The 19,816-nt window shown below is 46.9% G+C and overlaps 22 non-coding genes across 22 annotated transcripts; 10 read left to right on the top strand and 12 right to left on the bottom strand.

Moving 5' to 3' along the window:
* Positions 1 to 496: 496 nt before the first annotated feature.
* On the bottom strand, positions 497 to 568 carry TRNAG-UCC (transfer RNA glycine (anticodon UCC)). The gene has a single exon. It is a non-coding gene; the product is annotated as a tRNA-Gly (tRNA).
* A 975-nt stretch (positions 569 to 1,543) lies between these two features.
* Positions 1,544 to 1,617, top strand: TRNAN-GUU (transfer RNA asparagine (anticodon GUU)). The gene has a single exon. It is a non-coding gene; the product is annotated as a tRNA-Asn (tRNA).
* Positions 1,618 to 2,114: 497 nt separating this feature from the next.
* TRNAG-UCC (transfer RNA glycine (anticodon UCC)) lies at positions 2,115 to 2,186 on the bottom strand. Its single transcript has one exon. It is a non-coding gene; the product is annotated as a tRNA-Gly (tRNA).
* Positions 2,187 to 3,170: 984 nt separating this feature from the next.
* Positions 3,171 to 3,244, top strand: TRNAN-GUU (transfer RNA asparagine (anticodon GUU)). The gene has a single exon. It is a non-coding gene; the product is annotated as a tRNA-Asn (tRNA).
* Positions 3,245 to 3,741: 497 nt separating this feature from the next.
* Positions 3,742 to 3,813, bottom strand: TRNAG-UCC (transfer RNA glycine (anticodon UCC)). The gene has a single exon. It is a non-coding gene; the product is annotated as a tRNA-Gly (tRNA).
* Positions 3,814 to 4,788: 975 nt separating this feature from the next.
* TRNAN-GUU (transfer RNA asparagine (anticodon GUU)) lies at positions 4,789 to 4,862 on the top strand. The gene has a single exon. It is a non-coding gene; the product is annotated as a tRNA-Asn (tRNA).
* A 497-nt stretch (positions 4,863 to 5,359) lies between these two features.
* TRNAG-UCC (transfer RNA glycine (anticodon UCC)) lies at positions 5,360 to 5,431 on the bottom strand. The gene has a single exon. It is a non-coding gene; the product is annotated as a tRNA-Gly (tRNA).
* Positions 5,432 to 6,415: 984 nt separating this feature from the next.
* TRNAN-GUU (transfer RNA asparagine (anticodon GUU)) lies at positions 6,416 to 6,489 on the top strand. Its single transcript has one exon. It is a non-coding gene; the product is annotated as a tRNA-Asn (tRNA).
* Positions 6,490 to 6,986: 497 nt separating this feature from the next.
* Positions 6,987 to 7,058, bottom strand: TRNAG-UCC (transfer RNA glycine (anticodon UCC)). Its single transcript has one exon. It is a non-coding gene; the product is annotated as a tRNA-Gly (tRNA).
* Positions 7,059 to 8,033: 975 nt separating this feature from the next.
* TRNAN-GUU (transfer RNA asparagine (anticodon GUU)) lies at positions 8,034 to 8,107 on the top strand. Its single transcript has one exon. It is a non-coding gene; the product is annotated as a tRNA-Asn (tRNA).
* A 497-nt stretch (positions 8,108 to 8,604) lies between these two features.
* TRNAG-UCC (transfer RNA glycine (anticodon UCC)) lies at positions 8,605 to 8,676 on the bottom strand. Its single transcript has one exon. It is a non-coding gene; the product is annotated as a tRNA-Gly (tRNA).
* Positions 8,677 to 9,660: 984 nt separating this feature from the next.
* Positions 9,661 to 9,734, top strand: TRNAN-GUU (transfer RNA asparagine (anticodon GUU)). Its single transcript has one exon. It is a non-coding gene; the product is annotated as a tRNA-Asn (tRNA).
* A 497-nt stretch (positions 9,735 to 10,231) lies between these two features.
* Positions 10,232 to 10,303, bottom strand: TRNAR-UCU (transfer RNA arginine (anticodon UCU)). The gene has a single exon. It is a non-coding gene; the product is annotated as a tRNA-Arg (tRNA).
* A 984-nt stretch (positions 10,304 to 11,287) lies between these two features.
* On the top strand, positions 11,288 to 11,361 carry TRNAN-GUU (transfer RNA asparagine (anticodon GUU)). The gene has a single exon. It is a non-coding gene; the product is annotated as a tRNA-Asn (tRNA).
* Positions 11,362 to 11,858: 497 nt separating this feature from the next.
* On the bottom strand, positions 11,859 to 11,930 carry TRNAG-UCC (transfer RNA glycine (anticodon UCC)). The gene has a single exon. It is a non-coding gene; the product is annotated as a tRNA-Gly (tRNA).
* Positions 11,931 to 12,905: 975 nt separating this feature from the next.
* TRNAN-GUU (transfer RNA asparagine (anticodon GUU)) lies at positions 12,906 to 12,979 on the top strand. The gene has a single exon. It is a non-coding gene; the product is annotated as a tRNA-Asn (tRNA).
* A 497-nt stretch (positions 12,980 to 13,476) lies between these two features.
* Positions 13,477 to 13,548, bottom strand: TRNAG-UCC (transfer RNA glycine (anticodon UCC)). The gene has a single exon. It is a non-coding gene; the product is annotated as a tRNA-Gly (tRNA).
* A 985-nt stretch (positions 13,549 to 14,533) lies between these two features.
* Positions 14,534 to 14,607, top strand: TRNAN-GUU (transfer RNA asparagine (anticodon GUU)). Its single transcript has one exon. It is a non-coding gene; the product is annotated as a tRNA-Asn (tRNA).
* A 497-nt stretch (positions 14,608 to 15,104) lies between these two features.
* TRNAG-UCC (transfer RNA glycine (anticodon UCC)) lies at positions 15,105 to 15,176 on the bottom strand. Its single transcript has one exon. It is a non-coding gene; the product is annotated as a tRNA-Gly (tRNA).
* A 1,556-nt stretch (positions 15,177 to 16,732) lies between these two features.
* TRNAG-UCC (transfer RNA glycine (anticodon UCC)) lies at positions 16,733 to 16,804 on the bottom strand. The gene has a single exon. It is a non-coding gene; the product is annotated as a tRNA-Gly (tRNA).
* A 1,555-nt stretch (positions 16,805 to 18,359) lies between these two features.
* Positions 18,360 to 18,431, bottom strand: TRNAG-UCC (transfer RNA glycine (anticodon UCC)). Its single transcript has one exon. It is a non-coding gene; the product is annotated as a tRNA-Gly (tRNA).
* A 985-nt stretch (positions 18,432 to 19,416) lies between these two features.
* TRNAN-GUU (transfer RNA asparagine (anticodon GUU)) lies at positions 19,417 to 19,490 on the top strand. The gene has a single exon. It is a non-coding gene; the product is annotated as a tRNA-Asn (tRNA).
* Positions 19,491 to 19,816: the final 326 nt, after the last annotated feature.

Below are 19,816 nucleotides of genomic sequence, written 5' to 3'. Positions count from 1 at the left end.
CCTTTCCTTTTGTGTTCAACAGTTGTCCGAAGAGAACCCCAGATAGCCATGTAGATTCATTTGAGACACGTTGGAATCTCATTCACGTTCATGAAAAGGGTGAGCAGCATCAAGTTCATGTCTTAGTGATACAACAGACATCCCTGGCAGTGTCTGTGACCAAATGAAGTTTTCTGTACCCCAGAAGCAGCAGTAAAGTATTAGCCGGGGATCGAACCCAAAGCCTGGCGACGGCTGTCAAGCCAAAGAAAGGCAGTTCAAGCCCACCCAAGGACAGGCTCGCTTTAGTGCCTTGCTAGCTATTTGTTTAGAACATTATAGAGTGTCTGCATTAAGTGTTGACCATTTAGAAAGAACTTTAAGCTGGCGTAGAGTCTGCTGCACCGGAATGGAACCTCTCCAGAGACTGAGCAGGTGCAGGATGTCCTAACTGTTCAGAGATCTTGTCTTGGTCATGTCTTCCATGGAATTGTAGGGTGCCAAAAGCAAGCTCACATGCGTTGGCCAGGAATCGAACCCGGGTCAACTGCTTGGAAGGCAGCTATGCTCACCACTATACCACCAACGCTACATGCTGAAACTCGCCTAGCATGTACCATTGCAATATACCCAAGAGAAAAATGAGCTTGCTTATTTGCCTACTTTGCTAGATGTAAGCAGTGGGACACATGGTGATACTGCTTACAGACTTCAATTCAAGACTTCAGAAAGATCATGTGCCCCCCTGGATGATGCTGGTGCAACACACACAGCAAAGGACAGCAATTTGAAGTCTGGAAGATTCCAGGGCAAGGGTGGGAAGGATGAAAAGCTAGGTGGCCATGCAACCATTCCTGCTAACCCAAAGCTTACTTGTGCCCTACAACACATTGGCTTAAGACTTGACCAAATCCAATGCTCCAATATGGGGAAGCTTCTCTGTTTGCTGTTTTTTTTTTTTTTAAGTGCGGTGTCACAGTTCACCCATCTCTTCAACTACAAGAACGGCCCAGGAGTAGTCTTAGCTACCCTAATATGTACGTTACAGCAGGGCCCTTATTACACTTTCTCTTACAGGGCAATGGAAACCGTTTTGCCCATGCGATAAAGCAAGGTGCAAAAATGAATTCATGCCTAGCAGAGGATGGTTTCGATCCATCGACCTCTGGGTTATGGGCCCAGCACGCTTCCGCTGCGCCACTCTGCTTCTGTTTGTATTCAACCTTCAAGTTTAAGAAGGGTACATTAGTTGAAATAGTTACACTACTATATATGTTACAGCAAGGCCCTAATGACACTTTCTCTTAAGGGGCTATGGCCGACAATTGGCCCATATGGTAAGCAAGGTATAAAAACCAACGTACATCTAGCAGAGGATGGTTTCGATCCATCGACCTCTGGGTTATGGGCCCAGCACGCTTCCGCTGCGCCACTCTGCTGCCATACAGTGAATGCTTCATTGTGGGAAAAAGTGGCGTTAAACTTCTTGGAGCAGACTTACTTCCTCACTCCACAAGACACACATACATCCCCATAAAATCATTTAGCAACAACTGCAGGCACAGTCTCTGTGGCGCAATCGGTTAGCGCGTTCGGCTGTTAACCGAAAGGTTGGTGGTTCAAGCCCACCCAGGGACGGCCTTTCCTTTTGTGTTCAACAGTTGTCCGAAGAGAACCCCAGATAGCCATGTAGATTCATTTGAGACACGTTGGAATCTCATTCACGTTCATGAAAAGGGTGAGCAGCATCAAGTTCATGTCTTAGTGATACAACAGACATCCCTGGCAGTGTCTGTGACCAAATGAAGTTTTCTGTACCCCAGAAGCAGCAGTAAAGTATTAGCCGGGGATCGAACCCAAAGCCTGGCGACGGCTGTCAAGCCAAAGAAAGGCAGTTCAAGCCCACCCAAGGACAGGCTCGCTTTAGTGCCTTGCTAGCTATTTGTTTAGAACATTATAGAGTGTCTGCATTAAGTGTTGACCATTTAGAAAGAACTTTAAGCTGGCGTAGAGTCTGCTGCACCGGAATGGAACCTCTCCAGAGACTGAGCAGGTGCAGGATGTCCTAACTGTTCAGAGATCTTGTCTTGGTCTTGTCTTCCATGGAATTGTAGGGTGCCAAAAGCAAGCGCACATGCGTTGGCCGGGAATCGAACCCGGGTCAACTGCTTGGAAGGCAGCTATGCTCACCACTATACCACCAACGCTACATGCTGAAACTCGCCTAGCATGTACCATTGCAATATACCCAAGAGAAAAATGAGCTTGCTTATTTGCCTACTTTGCTAGATGTAAGCAGTGGGACACATGGTGATACTGCTTACAGACTTCAATTCAAGACTTCAGAAAGATCATGTGCCCCCCTGGATGATGCTGGTGCAACACACACAGCAAAGGACAGCAATTTGAAGTCTGGAAGATTCCAGGGCAAGGGTGGGAAGGATGAAAAGCTAGGTGGCCATGCAACCATTCCTGCTAACCCAAAGCTTACTTGTGCCCTACAACACATTGGCTTAAGACTTGACCAAATCCAATGCTCCAATATGGGGAAGCTTCTCTGTTTGCTGTTTTTTTTTTTTTGTTTTTTTTTAAGTGCGGTGTCACAGTTCACCCATCTCTTCAACTACAAGAACGGCCCAGGAGTAGTCTTAGCTACCCTAATATGTACGTTACAGCAGGGCCCTTATTACACTTTCTCTTACAGGGCAATGGAAACCGTTTTGCCCATGCGATAGAGCAAGGTGCAAAAATGAATTCATGCCTAGCAGAGGATGGTTTCGATCCATCGACCTCTGGGTTATGGGCCCAGCACGCTTCCGCTGCGCCACTCTGCTTCTGTTTGTATTCAACCTTCAAGTTTAAGAAGGGTACATTAGTTGAAATAGTTACACTACTATATATGTTACAGCAAGGCCCTAATGACACTTTCTCTTAAGGGGCTATGGCCGACAATTGGCCCATATGGTAAGCAAGGTATAAAAACCAACGTACATCTAGCAGAGGATGGTTTCGATCCATCGACCTCTGGGTTATGGGCCCAGCACGCTTCCGCTGCGCCACTCTGCTGCCATACAGTGAATGCTTCATTGTGGGAAAAAGTGGCGTTAAACTTCTTGGAGCAGACTTACTTCCTCACTCCACAAGACACACATACATCCCCATAAAATCATTTAGCAACAACTGCAGGCACAGTCTCTGTGGCGCAATCGGTTAGCGCGTTCGGCTGTTAACCGAAAGGTTGGTGGTTCAAGCCCACCCAGGGACGGCATTTCCTTTTGTGTTCAACAGTTGTCCGAAGAGAACCCCAGATAGCCATGTAGATTCATTTGAGACACGTTGGAATCTCATTCACGTTCATGAAAAGGGTGAGCAGCATCAAGTTCATGTCTTAGTGATACAACAGACATCCCTGGCAGTGTCTGTGACCAAATGAAGTTTTCTGTACCCCAGAAGCAGCAGTAAAGTATTAGCCGGGGATCGAACCCAAAGCCTGGCGACGGCTGTCAAGCCAAAGAAAGGCAGTTCAAGCCCACCCAAGGACAGGCTCGCCTTAGTGCCTTGCTAGCTATTTGTTTAGAACATTATAGAGTGTCTGCATTAAGTGTTGACCATTTAGAAAGAACTTTAAGCTGGCGTAGAGTCTGCTGCACCGGAATGGAACCTCTCCAGAGACTGAGCAGGTGCAGGATGTCCTAACTGTTCAGAGATTTTGTCTTGGTCTTGTCTTCCATGGAATTGTAGGGTGCCAAAAGCAAGCTCACATGCGTTGGCCGGGAATCGAACCCGGGTCAACTGCTTGGAAGGCAGCTATGCTCACCACTATACCACCAACGCTACATGCTGAAACTCGCCTAGCATGTACCATTGCAATATACCCAAGAGAAAAATGAGCTTGCTTATTTGCCTACTTTGCTAGATGTAAGCAGTGGGACACATGGTGATACTGCTTACAGACTTCAATTCAAGACTTCAGAAAGATCATGTGCCCCCCTGGATGATGCTGGTGCAACACACACAGCAAAGGACAGCAATTTGAAGTCTGGAAGATTCCAGGGCAAGGGTGGGAAGGATGAAAAGCTAGGTGGCCATGCAACCATTCCTGCTAACCCAAAGCTTACTTGTGCCCTACAACACATTGGCTTAAGACTTGACCAAATCCAATGCTCCAATATGGGGAAGCTTCTCTGTTTGCTGTTTTTTTTTTTTTTAAGTGCGGTGTCACAGTTCACCCATCTCTTCAACTACAAGAACGGCCCAGGAGTAGTCTTAGCTACCCTAATATGTACGTTACAGCAGGGCCCTTATTACACTTTCTCTTACAGGGCAATGGAAACCGTTTTGCCCATGCGATAAAGCAAGGTGCAAAAATGAATTCATGCCTAGCAGAGGATGGTTTCGATCCATCGACCTCTGGGTTATGGGCCCAGCACGCTTCCGCTGCGCCACTCTGCTTCTGTTTGTATTCAACCTTCAAGTTTAAGAAGGGTACATTAGTTGAAATAGTTACACTACTATATATGTTACAGCAAGGCCCTAATGACACTTTCTCTTAAGGGGCTATGGCCGACAATTGGCCCATATGGTAAGCAAGGTATAAAAACCAACGTACATCTAGCAGAGGATGGTTTCGATCCATCGACCTCTGGGTTATGGGCCCAGCACGCTTCCGCTGCGCCACTCTGCTGCCATACAGTGAATGCTTCATTGTGGGAAAAAGTGGCGTTAAACTTCTTGGAGCAGACTTACTTCCTCACTCCACAAGACACACATACATCCCCATAAAATCATTTAGCAACAACTGCAGGCACAGTCTCTGTGGCGCAATCGGTTAGCGCGTTCGGCTGTTAACCGAAAGGTTGGTGGTTCAAGCCCACCCAGGGACGGCCTTTCCTTATGTGTTCAACAGTTGTCCGAAGAGAACCCCAGATAGCCATGTAGATTCATTTGAGACACGTTGGAATCTCATTCACGTTCATGAAAAGGGTGAGCAGCATCAAGTTCATGTCTTAGTGATACAACAGACATCCCTGGCAGTGTCTGTGACCAAATGAAGTTTTCTGTACCCCAGAAGCAGCAGTAAAGTATTAGCCGGGGATCGAACCCAAAGCCTGGCGACGGCTGTCAAGCCAAAGAAAGGCAGTTCAAGCCCACCCAAGGACAGGCTCGCTTTAGTGCCTTGCTAGCTATTTGTTTAGAACATTATAGAGTGTCTGCATTAAGTGTTGACCATTTAGAAAGAACTTTAAGCTGGCGTAGAGTCTGCTGCACCGGAATGGAACCTCTCCAGAGACTGAGCAGGTGCAGGATGTCCTAACTGTTCAGAGATCTTGTCTTGGTCTTGTCTTCCATGGAATTGTAGGGTGCCAAAAGCAAGCTCACATGCGTTGGCCGGGAATCGAACCCGGGTCAACTGCTTGGAAGGCAGCTATGCTCACCACTATACCACCAACGCTACATGCTGAAACTTGCCTAGCATGTACCATTGCAATATACCCAAGAGAAAAATGAGCTTGCTTATTTGCCTACTTTGCTAGATGTAAGCAGTGGGACACATGGTGATACTGCTTACAGACTTCAATTCAAGACTTCAGAAAGATCATGTGCCCCCCTGGATGATGCTGGTGCAACACACACAGCAAAGGACAGCAATTTGAAGTCTGGAAGATTCCAGGGCAAGGGTGGGAAGGATGAAAAGCTAGGTGGCCATGCAACCATTCCTGCTAACCCAAAGCTTACTTGTGCCCTACAACACATTGGCTTAAGACTTGACCAAATCCAATGCTCCAATATGGGGAAGCTTCTCTGTTTGCTGTTTTTTTTGTTTTGTTTTTTTTTAAGTGCGGTGTCACAGTTCACCCATCTCTTCAACTACAAGAACGGCCCAGGAGTAGTCTTAGCTACCCTAATATGTACGTTACAGCAGGGCCCTTATTACACTTTCTCTTACAGGGCAATGGAAACCGTTTTGCCCATGCGATAAAGCAAGGTGCAAAAAAGAATTCATGCCTAGCAGAGGATGGTTTCGATCCATCGACCTCTGGGTTATGGGCCCAGCACGCTTCCGCTGCGCCACTCTGCTTCTGTTTGTATTCAACCTTCAAGTTTAAGAAGGGTACATTAGTTGAAATAGTTACACTACTATATATGTTACAGCAAGGCCCTAATGACACTTTCTCTTAAGGGGCTATGGCCGACAATTGGCCCATATGGTAAGCAAGGTATAAAAACCAACGTACATCTAGCAGAGGATGGTTTCGATCCATCGACCTCTGGGTTATGGGCCCAGCACGCTTCCGCTGCGCCACTCTGCTGCCATACAGTGAATGCTTCATTGTGGGAAAAAGTGGCGTTAAACTTCTTGGAGCAGACTTACTTCCTCACTCCACAAGACACACATACATCCCCATAAAATCATTTAGCAACAACTGCAGGCACAGTCTCTGTGGCGCAATCGGTTAGCGCGTTCGGCTGTTAACCGAAAGGTTGGTGGTTCAAGCCCACCCAGGGACGGCTTTTCCTTTTGTGTTCAACAGTTGTCCGAAGAGAACCCCAGATAGCCATGTAGATTCATTTGAGACACGTTGGAATCTCATTCACGTTCATGAAAAGGGTGAGCAGCATCAAGTTCATGTCTTAGTGATACAACAGACATCCCTGGCAGTGTCTGTGACCAAATGAAGTTTTCTGTACCCCAGAAGCAGCAGTAAAGTATTAGCCGGGGATCGAACCCAAAGCCTGGCGACGGCTGTCAAGCCAAAGAAAGGCAGTTCAAGCCCACCCAAGGACAGGCTCGCCTTAGTGCCTTGCTAGCTATTTGTTTAGAACATTATAGAGTGTCTGCATTAAGTGTTGACCATTTAGAAAGAACTTTAAGCTGGCGTAGAGTCTGCTGCACCGGAATGGAACCTCTCCAGAGACTGAGCAGGTGCAGGATGTCCTAACTGTTCAGAGATTTTGTCTTGGTCTTGTCTTCCATGGAATTGTAGGGTGCCAAAAGCAAGCTCACATGCGTTGGCCGGGAATCAAACCCGGGTCAACTGCTTGGAAGGCAGCTATGCTCACCACTATACCACCAACGCTACATGCTGAAACTTGCCTAGCATGTACCATTGCAATATACCCAAGAGAAAAATGAGCTTGCTTATTTGCCTACTTTGCTAGATGTAAGCAGTGGGACACATGGTGATACTGCTTACAGACTTCAATTCAAGACTTCAGAAAGATCATGTGCCCCCCTGGATGATGCTGGTGCAACACACACAGCAAAGGACAGCAATTTGAAGTCTGGAAGATTCCAGGGCAAGGGTGGGAAGGATGAAAAGCTAGGTGGCCATGCAACCATTCCTGCTAACCCAAAGCTTACTTGTGCCCTACAACACATTGGCTTAAGACTTGACCAAATCCAATGCTCCAATATGGGGAAGCTTCTCTGTTTGCTGTTTTTTTTTTTTTTAAGTGCGGTGTCACAGTTCTCCCATTTCTTCAACTACAAGAACGACCCAGGAGTTGTCTTAGCTACCCTAATATGTACGTTACAGCAGGGCCCTTATTACACTTTCTCTTACAGGGCAATGGAAACCGTTTTGCCCATGCGATAAAGCAAGGTGCAAAAATGAATTCATGCCTAGCAGAGGATGGTTTCGATCCATCGACCTCTGGGTTATGGGCCCAGCACGCTTCCGCTGCGCCACTCTGCTTCTGTTTGTATTCAACCTTCAAGTTTAAGAAGGGTACATTAGTTGAAATAGTTACACTACTATATATGTTACAGCAAGGCCCTAATGACACTTTCTCTTAAGGGGCTATGGCCGACAATTGGCCCATATGGTAAGCAAGGTATAAAAACCAACGTACATCTAGCAGAGGATGGTTTCGATCCATCGACCTCTGGGTTATGGGCCCAGCACGCTTCCGCTGCGCCACTCTGCTGCCATACAGTGAATGCTTCATTGTGGGAAAAAGTGGCGTTAAACTTCTTGGAGCAGACTTACTTCCTCACTCCACAAGACACACATACATCCCCATAAAATCATTTAGCAACAACTGCAGGCACAGTCTCTGTGGCGCAATCGGTTAGCGCGTTCGGCTGTTAACCGAAAGGTTGGTGGTTCAAGCCCACCCAGGGACGGCCTTTCCTTTTGTGTTCAACAGTTGTCCGAAGAGAACCCCAGATAGCCATGTAGATTCATTTGAGACACGTTGGAATCTCATTCACATTCATGAAAAGGGTGAGCAGCATCAAGTTCATGTCTTAGTGATACAACAGACATCCCTGGCAGTGTCTGTGACCAAATGAAGTTTTCTGTACCCCAGAAGCAGCAGTAAAGTATTAGCCGGGGATCGAACCCAAAGCCTGGCGACGGCTGTCAAGCCAAAGAAAGGCAGTTCAAGCCCACCCAAGGACAGGCTCGCTTTAGTGCCTTGCTAGCTATTTGTTTAGAACATTATAGAGTGTCTGCATTAAGTGTTGACCATTTAGAAAGAACTTTAAGCTGGCGTAGAGTCTGCTGCACCGGAATGGAACCTCTCCAGAGACTGAGCAGGTGCAGGATGTCCTAACTGTTCAGAGATCTTGTCTTGGTCTTGTCTTCCATGGAATTGTAGGGTGCCAAAAGCAAGCTCACATGCGTTGGCCGGGAATCGAACCCGGGTCACCTGCTTGGAAGGCAGCTATGCTCACCACTATACCACCAACGCTACATGCTGAAACTCGCCTAGCATGTACCATTGCAATATACCCAAGAGAAAAATGAGCTTGCTTATTTGCCTACTTTGCTAGATGTAAGCAGTGGGACACATGGTGATACTGCTTACAGACTTCAATTCAAGACTTCAGAAAGATCATGTGCCCCCCTGGATGATGCTGGTGCAACACACACAGCAAAGGACAGCAATTTGAAGTCTGGAAGATTCCAGGGCAAGGGTGGGAAGGATGAAAAGCTAGGTGGCCATGCAACCATTCCTGCTAACCCAAAGCTTACTTGTGCCCTACAACACATTGGCTTAAGACTTGACCAAATCCAATGCTCCAATATGGGGAAGCTTCTCTGTTTGCTGTTTTTTTTGTTTTGTTTTTTTTTAAGTGCGGTGTCACAGTTCACCCATCTCTTCAACTACAAGAACGGCCCAGGAGTAGTCTTAGCTACCCTAATATGTACGTTACAGCAGGGCCCTTATTACACTTTCTCTTACAGGGCAATGGAAACCGTTTTGCCCATGCGATAAAGCAAGGTGCAAAAATGAATTCATGCCTAGCAGAGGATGGTTTCGATCCATCGACCTCTGGGTTATGGGCCCAGCACGCTTCCGCTGCGCCACTCTGCTTCTGTTTGTATTCAACCTTCAAGTTTAAGAAGGGTACATTAGTTGAAATAGTTACACTACTATCTATGTTACAGCAAGGCCCTAATGACACTTTCTCTTAAGGGGCTATGGCCGACAATTGGCCCATATGGTAAGCAAGGTATAAAAACCAACGTACATCTAGCAGAGGATGGTTTCGATCCATCGACCTCTGGGTTATGGGCCCAGCACGCTTCCGCTGCGCCACTCTGCTGCCATACAGTGAATGCTTCATTGTGGGAAAAAGTGGCGTTAAACTTCTTGGAGCAGACTTACTTCCTCACTCCACAAGACACACATACATCCCCATAAAATCATTTAGCAACAACTGCAGGCACAGTCTCTGTGGCGCAATCGGTTAGCGCGTTCGGCTGTTAACCGAAAGGTTGGTGGTTCAAGCCCACCCAGGGACGGCCTTTCCTTTTGTGTTCAACAGTTGTCCGAAGAGAACCCCAGATAGCCATGTAGATTCATTTGAGACACGTTGGAATCTCATTCACGTTCATGAAAAGGGTGAGCAGCATCAAGTTCATGTCTTAGTGATACAACAGACATCCCTGGCAGTGTCTGTGACCAAATGAAGTTTTCTGTACCCCAGAAGCAGCAGTAAAGTATTAGCCGGGGATCGAACCCAAAGCCTGGCGACGGCTGTCAAGCCAAAGAAAGGCAGTTCAAGCCCACCCAAGGACAGGCTCGCTTTAGTGCCTTGCTAGCTATTTGTTTAGAACATTATAGAGTGTCTGCATTAAGTGTTGACCATTTAGAAAGAACTTTAAGCTGGCGTAGAGTCTGCTGCACCGGAATGGAACCTCTCCAGAGACTGAGCAGGTGCAGGATGTCCTAACTGTTCAGAGATCTTGTCTTGGTCTTGTCTTCCATGGAATTGTAGGGTGCCAAAAGCAAGGTCACATGCGTTGGCCGGGAATCGAACTCGGGTCAACTGCTTAGAAGGCAGCTATGCTCACCACTATACCACCAACGCTACATGCTGAAACTCGCCTAGCATGTACCATTGCAATATACCCAAGAGAAAAATGAGCTTGCTTATTTGCCTACTTTGCTAGATGTAAGCAGTGGGACACATGGTGATACTGCTTACAGACTTCAATTCAAGACTTCAGAAAGATCATGTGCCCCCCTGGATGATGCTGGTGCAACACACACAGCAAAGGACAGCAATTTGAAGTCTGGAAGATTCCAGGGCAAGGGTGGGAAGGATGAAAAGCTAGGTGGCCATGCAACCATTCCTGCTAACCCAAAGCTTACTTGTGCCCTACAACACATTGGCTTAAGACTTGACCAAATCCAATGCTCCAATATGGGGAAGCTTCTCTGTTTGCTGTTTTTTTTGTTTTGTTTTTTTTTAAGTGCGGTGTCACAGTTCACCCATCTCTTCAACTACAAGAACGGCCCAGGAGTAGTCTTAGCTACCCTAATATGTACGTTACAGCAGGGCCCTTATTACACTTTCTCTTACAGGGCAATGGAAACCGTTTTGCCCATGCGATAAAGCAAGGTGCAAAAATGAATTCATGCCTAGCAGAGGATGGTTTCGATCCATCGACCTCTGGGTTATGGGCCCAGCACGCTTCCGCTGCGCCACTCTGCTTCTGTTTGTATTCAACCTTCAAGTTTAAGAAGGGTACATTAGTTGAAATAGTTATACTACTATATATGTTACAGCAAGGCCCTAATGACACTTTCTCTTAAGGGGCTATGGCCGACAATTGGCCCATATGGTAAGCAAGGTATAAAAACCAACGTACATCTAGCAGAGGATGGTTTCGATCCATCGACCTCTGGGTTATGGGCCCAGCACGCTTCCGCTGCGCCACTCTGCTGCCATACAGTGAATGCTTCATTGTGGGAAAAAGTGGCGTTAAACTTCTTGGAGCAGACTTACTTCCTCACTCCACAAGACACACATACATCCCCATAAAATCATTTAGCAACAACTGCAGGCACAGTCTCTGTGGCGCAATCGGTTAGCGCGTTCGGCTGTTAACCGAAAGGTTGGTGGTTCAAGCCCACCCAGGGACGGCCTTTCCTTTTGTGTTCAACAGTTGTCCGAAGAGAACCCCAGATAGCCATGTAGATTCATTTGAGACACGTTGGAATCTCATTCACGTTCATGAAAAGGGTGAGCAGCATCAAGTTCATGTCTTAGTGATACAACAGACATCCCTGGCAGTGTCTGTGACCAAATGAAGTTTTCTGTACCCCAGAAGCAGCAGTAAAGTATTAGCCGGGGATCGAACCCAAAGCCTGGCGACGGCTGTCAAGCCAAAGAAAGGCAGTTCAAGCCCACCCAAGGACAGGCTCGCTTTAGTGCCTTGCTAGCTATTTGTTTAGAACATTATAGAGTGTCTGCATTAAGTGTTGACCATTTAGAAAGAACTTTAAGCTGGCGTAGAGTCTGCTGCACCGGAATGGAACCTCTCCAGAGACTGAGCAGGTGCAGGATGTCCTAACTGTTCAGAGATCTTGTCTTGGTCTTGTCTTCCATGGAATTGTAGGGTGCCAAAATCAAGCTCACATGCGTTGGCCGGGAATCGAACCCGGGTCAACTGCTTGGAAGGCAGCTATGCTCACCACTATACCACCAACGCTACATGCTGAAACTCGCCTAGCATGTACCATTGCAATATACCCAAGAGAAAAATGAGCTTGCTTATTTGCCTACTTTGCTAGATGTAAGCAGTGGGACACATGGTGATACTGCTTACAGACTTCAATTCAAGACTTCAGAAAGATCATGTGCCCCCCTGGATGATGCTGGTGCAACACACACAGCAAAGGACAGCAATTTGAAGTCTGGAAGATTCCAGGGCAAGGGTGGGAAGGATGAAAAGCTAGGTGGCCATGCAACCATTCCTGCTAACCCAAAGCTTACTTGTGCCCTACAACACATTGGCTTAAGACTTGACCAAATCCAATGCTCCAATATGGGGAAGCTTCTCTGTTTGCTGTTTTTTTTTTTTTTAAGTGCGGTGTCACAGTTCACCCATCTCTTCAACTACAAGAACGGCCCAGGAGTAGTCTTAGCTACCCTAATATGTACGTTACAGCAGGGCCCTTATTACACTTTCTCTTACAGGGCAATGGAAACCGTTTTGCCCATGCGATAAAGCAAGGTGCAAAAATGAATTCATGCCTAGCAGAGGATGGTTTCGATCCATCGACCTCTGGGTTATGGGCCCAGCACGCTTCCGCTGCGCCACTCTGCTTCTGTTTGTATTCAACCTTCAAGTTTAAGAAGGGTACATTAGTTGAAATAGTTACACTACTATATATGTTACAGCAAGGCCCTAATGACACTTTCTCTTAAGGGGCTATGGCCGACAATTGGCCCATATGGTAAGCAAGGTATAAAAACCAACGTACATCTAGCAGAGGATGGTTTCGATCCATCGACCTCTGGGTTATGGGCCCAGCACGCTTCCGCTGCGCCACTCTGCTGCCATACAGTGAATGCTTCATTGTGGGAAAAAGTGGCGTTAAACTTCTTGGAGCAGACTTACTTCCTCACTCCACAAGACACACATACATCCCCATAAAATCATTTATCAACAACTGCAGGCACAGTCTCTGTGGCGCAATCGGTTAGCGCGTTCGGCTGTTAACCGAAAGGTTGGTGGTTCAAGCCCACCCAGGGACGGCCTTTCCTTTTGTGTTCAACAGTTGTCCGAAGAGAACCCCAGATAGCCATGTAGATTCATTTGAGACACGTTGGAATCTCATTCACGTTCATGAAAAGGGTGAGCAGCATCAAGTTCATGTCTTAGTGATACAACAGACATCCCTGGCAGTGTCTGTGACCAAATGAAGTTTTCTGTACCCCAGAAGCAGCAGTAAAGTATTAGCCGGGGATCGAACCCAAAGCCTGGCGACGGCTGTCAAGCCAAAGAAAGGCAGTTCAAGCCCACCCAAGGACAGGCTCGCTTTAGTGCCTTGCTAGCTATTTGTTTAGAACATTATAGAGTGTCTGCATTAAGTGTTGACCATTTAGAAAGAACTTTAAGCTGGCGTAGAGTCTGCTGCACCGGAATGGAACCTCTCCAGAGACTGAGCAGGTACAGGATGTCCTAACTGTTCAGAGATCTTGTCTTGGTCTTGTCTTCCATGGAATTGTAGGGTGCCAAAAGCAAGCTCACATGCGTTGGCCGGGAATCGAACCCGGGTCAACTGCTTGGAAGGCAGCTATGCTCACCACTATACCACCAACGCTACATGCTGAAACTCGCCTAGCATGTACCATTGCAATATACCCAAGAGAAAAATGAGCTTGCTTATTTGCCTACTTTGCTAGATGTAAGCAGTGGGACACATGGTGATACTGCTTACAGACTTCAATTCAAGACTTCAGAAAGATCATGTGCCCCCCTGGATGATGCTGGTGCAACACACACAGCAAAGGACAGCAATTTGAAGTCTGGAAGATTCCAGGGCAAGGGTGGGAAGGATGAAAAGCTAGGTGGCCATGCAACCATTCCTGCTAACCCAAAGCTTACTTGTGCCCTACAACACATTGGCTTAAGACTTGACCAAATCCAATGCTCCAATATGGGGAAGCTTCTCTGTTTGCTGTTTTTTTTGTTTTGTTTTTTTTTTAAGTGCGGTGTCACAGTTCACCCATCTCTTCAACTACAAGAACGGCCCAGGAGTAGTCTTAGCTACCCTAATATGTACGTTACAGCAGGGCCCTTATTACACTTTCTCTTACAGGGCAATGGAAACCGTTTTGCCCATGCGATAAAGCAAGGTGCAAAAATGAATTCATGCCTAGCAGAGGATGGTTTCGATCCATCGACCTCTGGGTTATGGGCCCAGCACGCTTCCGCTGCGCCACTCTGCTTCTGTTTGTATTCAACCTTCAAGTTTAAGAAGGGTACATTAGTTGAAATAGTTACACTACTATATATGTTACAGCAAGGCCCTAATGACACTTTCTCTTAAGGGGCTATGGCCGACAATTGGCCCATATGGTAAGCAAGGTATAAAAACCAACGTACATCTAGCAGAGGATGGTTTCGATCCATCGACCTCTGGGTTATGGGCCCAGCACGCTTCCGCTGCGCCACTCTGCTGCCATACAGTGAATGCTTCATTGTGGGAAAAAGTGGCGTTAAACTTCTTGGAGCAGACTTACTTCCTCACTCCACAAGACACACATACATCCCCATAAAATCATTTAGCAACAACTGCAGGCACAGTCTCTGTGGCGCAATCGGTTAGCGCGTTCGGCTGTTAACCGAAAGGTTGGTGGTTCAAGCCCACCCAGGGACAGCCTTTCCTTTTGTGTTCAACAGTTGTCCGAAGAGAACCCCAGATAGCCATGTAGATTCATTTGAGACACGTTGGAATCTCATTCACGTTCATGAAAAGGGTGAGCAGCATCAAGTTCATGTCTTAGTGATACAACAGACATCCCTGGCAGTGTCTGTGACCAAATGAAGTTTTCTGTACCCCAGAAGCAGCAGTAAAGTATTAGCCGGGGATCGAACCCAAAGCCTGGCGACGGCTGTCAAGCCAAAGAAAGGCAGTTCAAGCCCACCCAAGGACAGGCTCGCTTTAGTGCCTTGCTAGCTATTTGTTTAGAACATTATAGAGTGTCTGCATTAAGTGTTGACCATTTAGAAAGAACTTTAAGCTGGCGTAGAGTCTGCTGCACCGGAATGGAACCTCTCCAGAGACTGAGCAGGTGCAGGATGTCCTAACTGTTCAGAGATCTTGTCTTGGTCTTGTCTTCCATGGAATTGTAGGGTGCCAAAAGCAAGCTCACATGCGTTGGCCGGGAATCGAACCCGGGTCAACTGCTTGGAAGGCAGCTATGCTCACCACTATACCACCAACGCTACATGCTGAAACTCGCCTAGCATGTACCATTGCAATATACCCAAGAGAAAAATGAGCTTGCTTATTTGCCTACTTTGCTAGATGTAAGCAGTGGGACACATGGTGATACTGCTTACAGACTTCAATTCAAGACTTCAGAAAGATCATGTGCCCCCCTGGATGATGCTGGTGCAACACACACAGCAAAGGACAGCAATTTGAAGTCTGGAAGATTCCAGGGCAAGGGTGGGAAGGATGAAAAGCTAGGTGGCCATGCAACCATTCCTGCTAACCCAAAGCTTACTTGTGCCCTACAACACATTGGCTTAAGACTTGACCAAATCCAATGCTCCAATATGGGGAAGCTTCTCTGTTTGCTGTTTTTTTTTTTTTTTTTTTTTTTTAAGTGCGGTGTCACAGTTCACCCATCTCTTCAACTACAAGAACGGCCCAGGAGTAGTCTTAGCTACCCTAATATGTACGTTACAGCAGGGCCCTTATTACACTTTCTCTTACAGGGCAATGGAAACCGTTTTGCCCATGCGATAAAGCAAGGTGCAAAAATGAATTCATGCCTAGCAGAGGATGGTTTCGATCCATCGACCTCTGGGTTATGGGCCCAGCACGCTTCCGCTGCGCCACTCTGCTTCTGTTTGTATTCAACCTTCAAGTTTAAGAAGGGTACATTAGTTGAAATAGTTACACTACTATATATGTTACAGCAAGGCCCTAATGACACTTTCTCTTAAGGGGCTATGGCCGACAATTGGCCCATATGGTAAGCAAGGTATAAAAACCAACGTACATCTAGCAGAGGATGGTTTCGATCCATCGACCTCTGGGTTATGGGCCCAGCACGCTTCCGCTGCGCCACTCTGCTGCCATACAGTGAATGCTTCATTGTGGGAAAAAGTGGCGTTAAACTTCTTGGAGCAGACTTACTTCCTCACTCCACAAGACACACATACATCCCCATAAAATCATTTTGCATCAACTGCAGGCACAGTCTCTGTGGCGAAATCGGTTAGCGCGTTCGGCTGTTAACCGAAAGGTTGGTGGTTCAAGCCCACCCAGGGACGGCCTTTCCTTTTGTGTTCAACAGTTGTCCGAAGAGAACCCCAGATAGCCATGTAGATTCATTTGAGACACGTTGGAATCTCATTCACGTTCATGAAAAGGGTGAGCAGCATCAAGTTCATGTCTTAGTGATACAACAGACATCCCTGGCAGTGTCTGTGACCAAATGAAGTTTTCTGTACCCCAGAAGCAGCAGTAAAGTATTAGCCGGGGATCGAACCCAAAGCCTGGCGACGGCTGTCAAGCCAAAGAAAGGCAGTTCAAGCCCACCCAAGGACAGGCTCGCTTTAGTGCCTTGCTAGCTATTTGTTTAGAACATTATAGAGTGTCTGCATTAAGTGTTGACCATTTAGAAAGAACTTTAAGCTGGCGTAGAGTATGCTGCACCGGAATGGAACCTCTCCAGAGACTGAGCAGGTGCAGGATGTCCTAACTGTTCAGAGATCTTGTCTTGGTCTTGTCTTCCATGGAATTGTAGGGTGCCAAAAGCAAGCTCACATGCGTTGGCCGGGAATCGAACCCGGGTCAACTGCTTGGAAGGCAGCTATGCTCACCACTATACCACCAACGCTACATGCTGAAACTCGCCTAGCATGTACCATTGCAATATACCCAAGAGAAAAATGAGCTTGCTTATTTGCCTACTTTGCTAGATGTAAGCAGTGGGACACATGGTGATACTGCTTACAGACTTCAATTCAAGACTTCAGAAAGATCATGTGCCCCCCTGGATGATGCTGGTGCAACACACACAGCAAAGGACAGCAATTTGAAGTCTGGAAGATTCCAGGGCAAGGGTGGGAAGGATGAAAAGCTAGGTGGCCATGCAACCATTCCTGCTAACCCAAAGCTTACTTGTGCCCTACAACACATTGGCTTAAGACTTGACCAAATCCAATGCTCCAATATGGGGAAGCTTCTCTGTTTGCTGTTTTTTTTTTTTTTTTTTTTTTTAAGTGCGGTGTCACAGTTCACCCATCTCTTCAACTACAAGAACGGCCCAGGAGTAGTCTTAGCTACCCTAATATGTACGTTACAGCAGGGCCCTTATTACACTTTCTCTTACAGGGCAATGGAAACCGTTTTGCCCATGCGATAAAGCAAGGTGCAAAAATGAATTCATGCCTAGCAGAGGATGGTTTCGATCCATCGACCTCTGGGTTATGGGCCCAGCACGCTTCCGCTGCGCCACTCTGCTTCTGTTTGTATTCAACCTTCAAGTTTAAGAAGGGTACATTAGTTGAAATAGTTACACTACTATATATGTTACAGCAAGGCCCTAATGACACTTTCTCTTAAGGGGCTATGGCCGACAATTGGCCCATATGGTAAGCAAGGTATAAAAACCAACGTACATCTAGCAGAGGATGGTTTCGATCCATCGACCTCTGGGTTATGGGCCCAGCACGCTTCCGCTGCGCCACTCTGCTGCCATACAGTGAATGCTTCATTGTGGGAAAAAGTGGCGTTAAACTTCTTGGAGCAGACTTACTTCCTCACTCCACAAGACACACATACATCCCCATAAAATCATTTAGCAACAACTGCAGGCACAGTCTCTGTGGCGCAATCGGTTAGCGCGTTCGGCTGTTAACCGAAAGGTTGCTGGTTCAAGCCCACCCAGGGACGGCCTTTCCTTTTGTGTTCAACAGTTGTCCGAAGAGAACCCCAGATAGCCATGTAGATTCATTTGAGACACGTTGGAATCTCATTCACGTTCATGAAAAGGGTGAGCAGCATCAAGTTCATGTCTTAGTGATACAACAGACATCCCTGGCAGTGTCTGTGACCAAATGAAGTTTTCTGTACCCCAGAAGCAGCAGTAAAGTATTAGCCGGGGATCGAACCCAAAGCCTGGCGACGGCTGTCAAGCCAAAGAGAGGCAGTTCAAGCCCACCCAAGGACAGGCTCGCTTTAGTGCCTTGCTAGCTATTTGTTTAGAACATTATAGAGTGTCTGCATTAAGTGTTGACCATTTAGAAAGAACTTTAAGCTGGCGTAGAGTCTGCTGCACCGGAATGGAACCTCTCCAGAGACTGAGCAGGTGCAGGATGTCCTAACTGTTCAGAGATCTTGTCTTGGTCTTGTCTTCCATGGAATTGTAGGGTGCCAAAAGCAAGCTCACATGCGTTGGCCGGGAATCGAACCCGGGTCAACTGCTTGGAAGGCAGCTATGCTCACCACTATACCACCAACGCTACATGCTGAAACTCGCCTAGCATGTACCATTGCAATATACCCAAGAGAAAAATGAGCTTGCTTATTTGCCTACTTTGCTAGATGTAAGCAGTGGGACACATGGTGATACTGCTTACAGACTTCAATTCAAGACTTCAGAAAGATCATGTGCCCCCCTGGATGATGCTGGTGCAACACACACAGCAAAGGACAGCAATTTGAAGTCTGGAAGATTCCAGGGCAAGGGTGGGAAGGATGAAAAGCTAGGTGGCCATGCAACCATTCCTGCTAACCCAAAGCTTACTTGTGCCCTACAACACATTGGCTTAAGACTTGACCAAATCCAATGCTCCAATATGGGGAAGCTTCTCTGTTTGCTGTTTTTTTTGTTTTGTTTTTTTTTTAAGTGCGGTGTCACAGTTCACCCATCTCTTCAACTACAAGAACGGCCCAGGAGTAGTCTTAGCTACCCTAATATGTACGTTACAGCAGGGCCCTTATTACACTTTCTCTTACAGGGCAATGGAAACCGTTTTGCCCATGTGATAAAGCAAGGTGCAAAAATGAATTCATGCCTAGCAGAGGATGGTTTCGATCCATCGACCTCTGGGTTATGGGCCCAGCACGCTTCCGCTGCGCCACTCTGCTTCTGTTTGTATTCAACCTTCAAGTTTAAGAAGGGTACATTAGTTGAAATAGTTACACTACTATATATGTTACAGCAAGGCCCTAATGACACTTTCTCTTAAGGGGCTATGGCCGACAATTGGCCCATATGGTAAGCAAGGTATAAAAACCAACGTACATCTAGCAGAGGATGGTTTCGATCCATCGACCTCTGGGTTATGGGCCCAGCACGCTTCCGCTGCGCCACTCTGCTGCCATACAGTGAATGCTTCATTGTGGGAAAAAGTGGCGTTAAACTTCTTGGAGCAGACTTACTTCCTCACTCCACAAGACACACATACATCCCCATAAAATCATTTATCAACAACTGCAGGCACAGTCTCTGTGGCGCAATCGGTTAGCGCGTTCGGCTGTTAACCGAAAGGTTGGTGGTTCAAGCCCACCCAGGGACGGCCTTTCCTTTTGTGTTCAACAGTTGTCCGAAGAGAACCCCAGATAGCCATGTAGATTCATTTGAGACACGTTGGAATCTCATTCACGTTCATGAAAAGGGTGAGCAGCATCAAGTTCATGTCTTAGTGATACAACAGACATCCCTGGCAGTGTCTGTGACCAAATGAAGTTTTCTGTACCCCAGAAGCAGCAGTAAAGTATTAGCCGGGGATCGAACCCAAAGCCTGGCGACGGCTGTCAAGCCAAAGAAAGGCAGTTCAAGCCCACCCAAGGACAGGCTCGCTTTAGTGCCTTGCTAGCTATTTGTTTAGAACATTATAGAGTG

Source organism: Hyperolius riggenbachi, chromosome 4, assembly GCF_040937935.1.
Source record: "Hyperolius riggenbachi isolate aHypRig1 chromosome 4, aHypRig1.pri, whole genome shotgun sequence".
Classification (NCBI taxonomy): Eukaryota; Metazoa; Chordata; class Amphibia; order Anura; family Hyperoliidae; genus Hyperolius; species Hyperolius riggenbachi.
The sequence above is the reverse complement of the archived record's forward strand: the minus strand, read 5'-3'. Positions and strand labels throughout refer to the sequence as shown.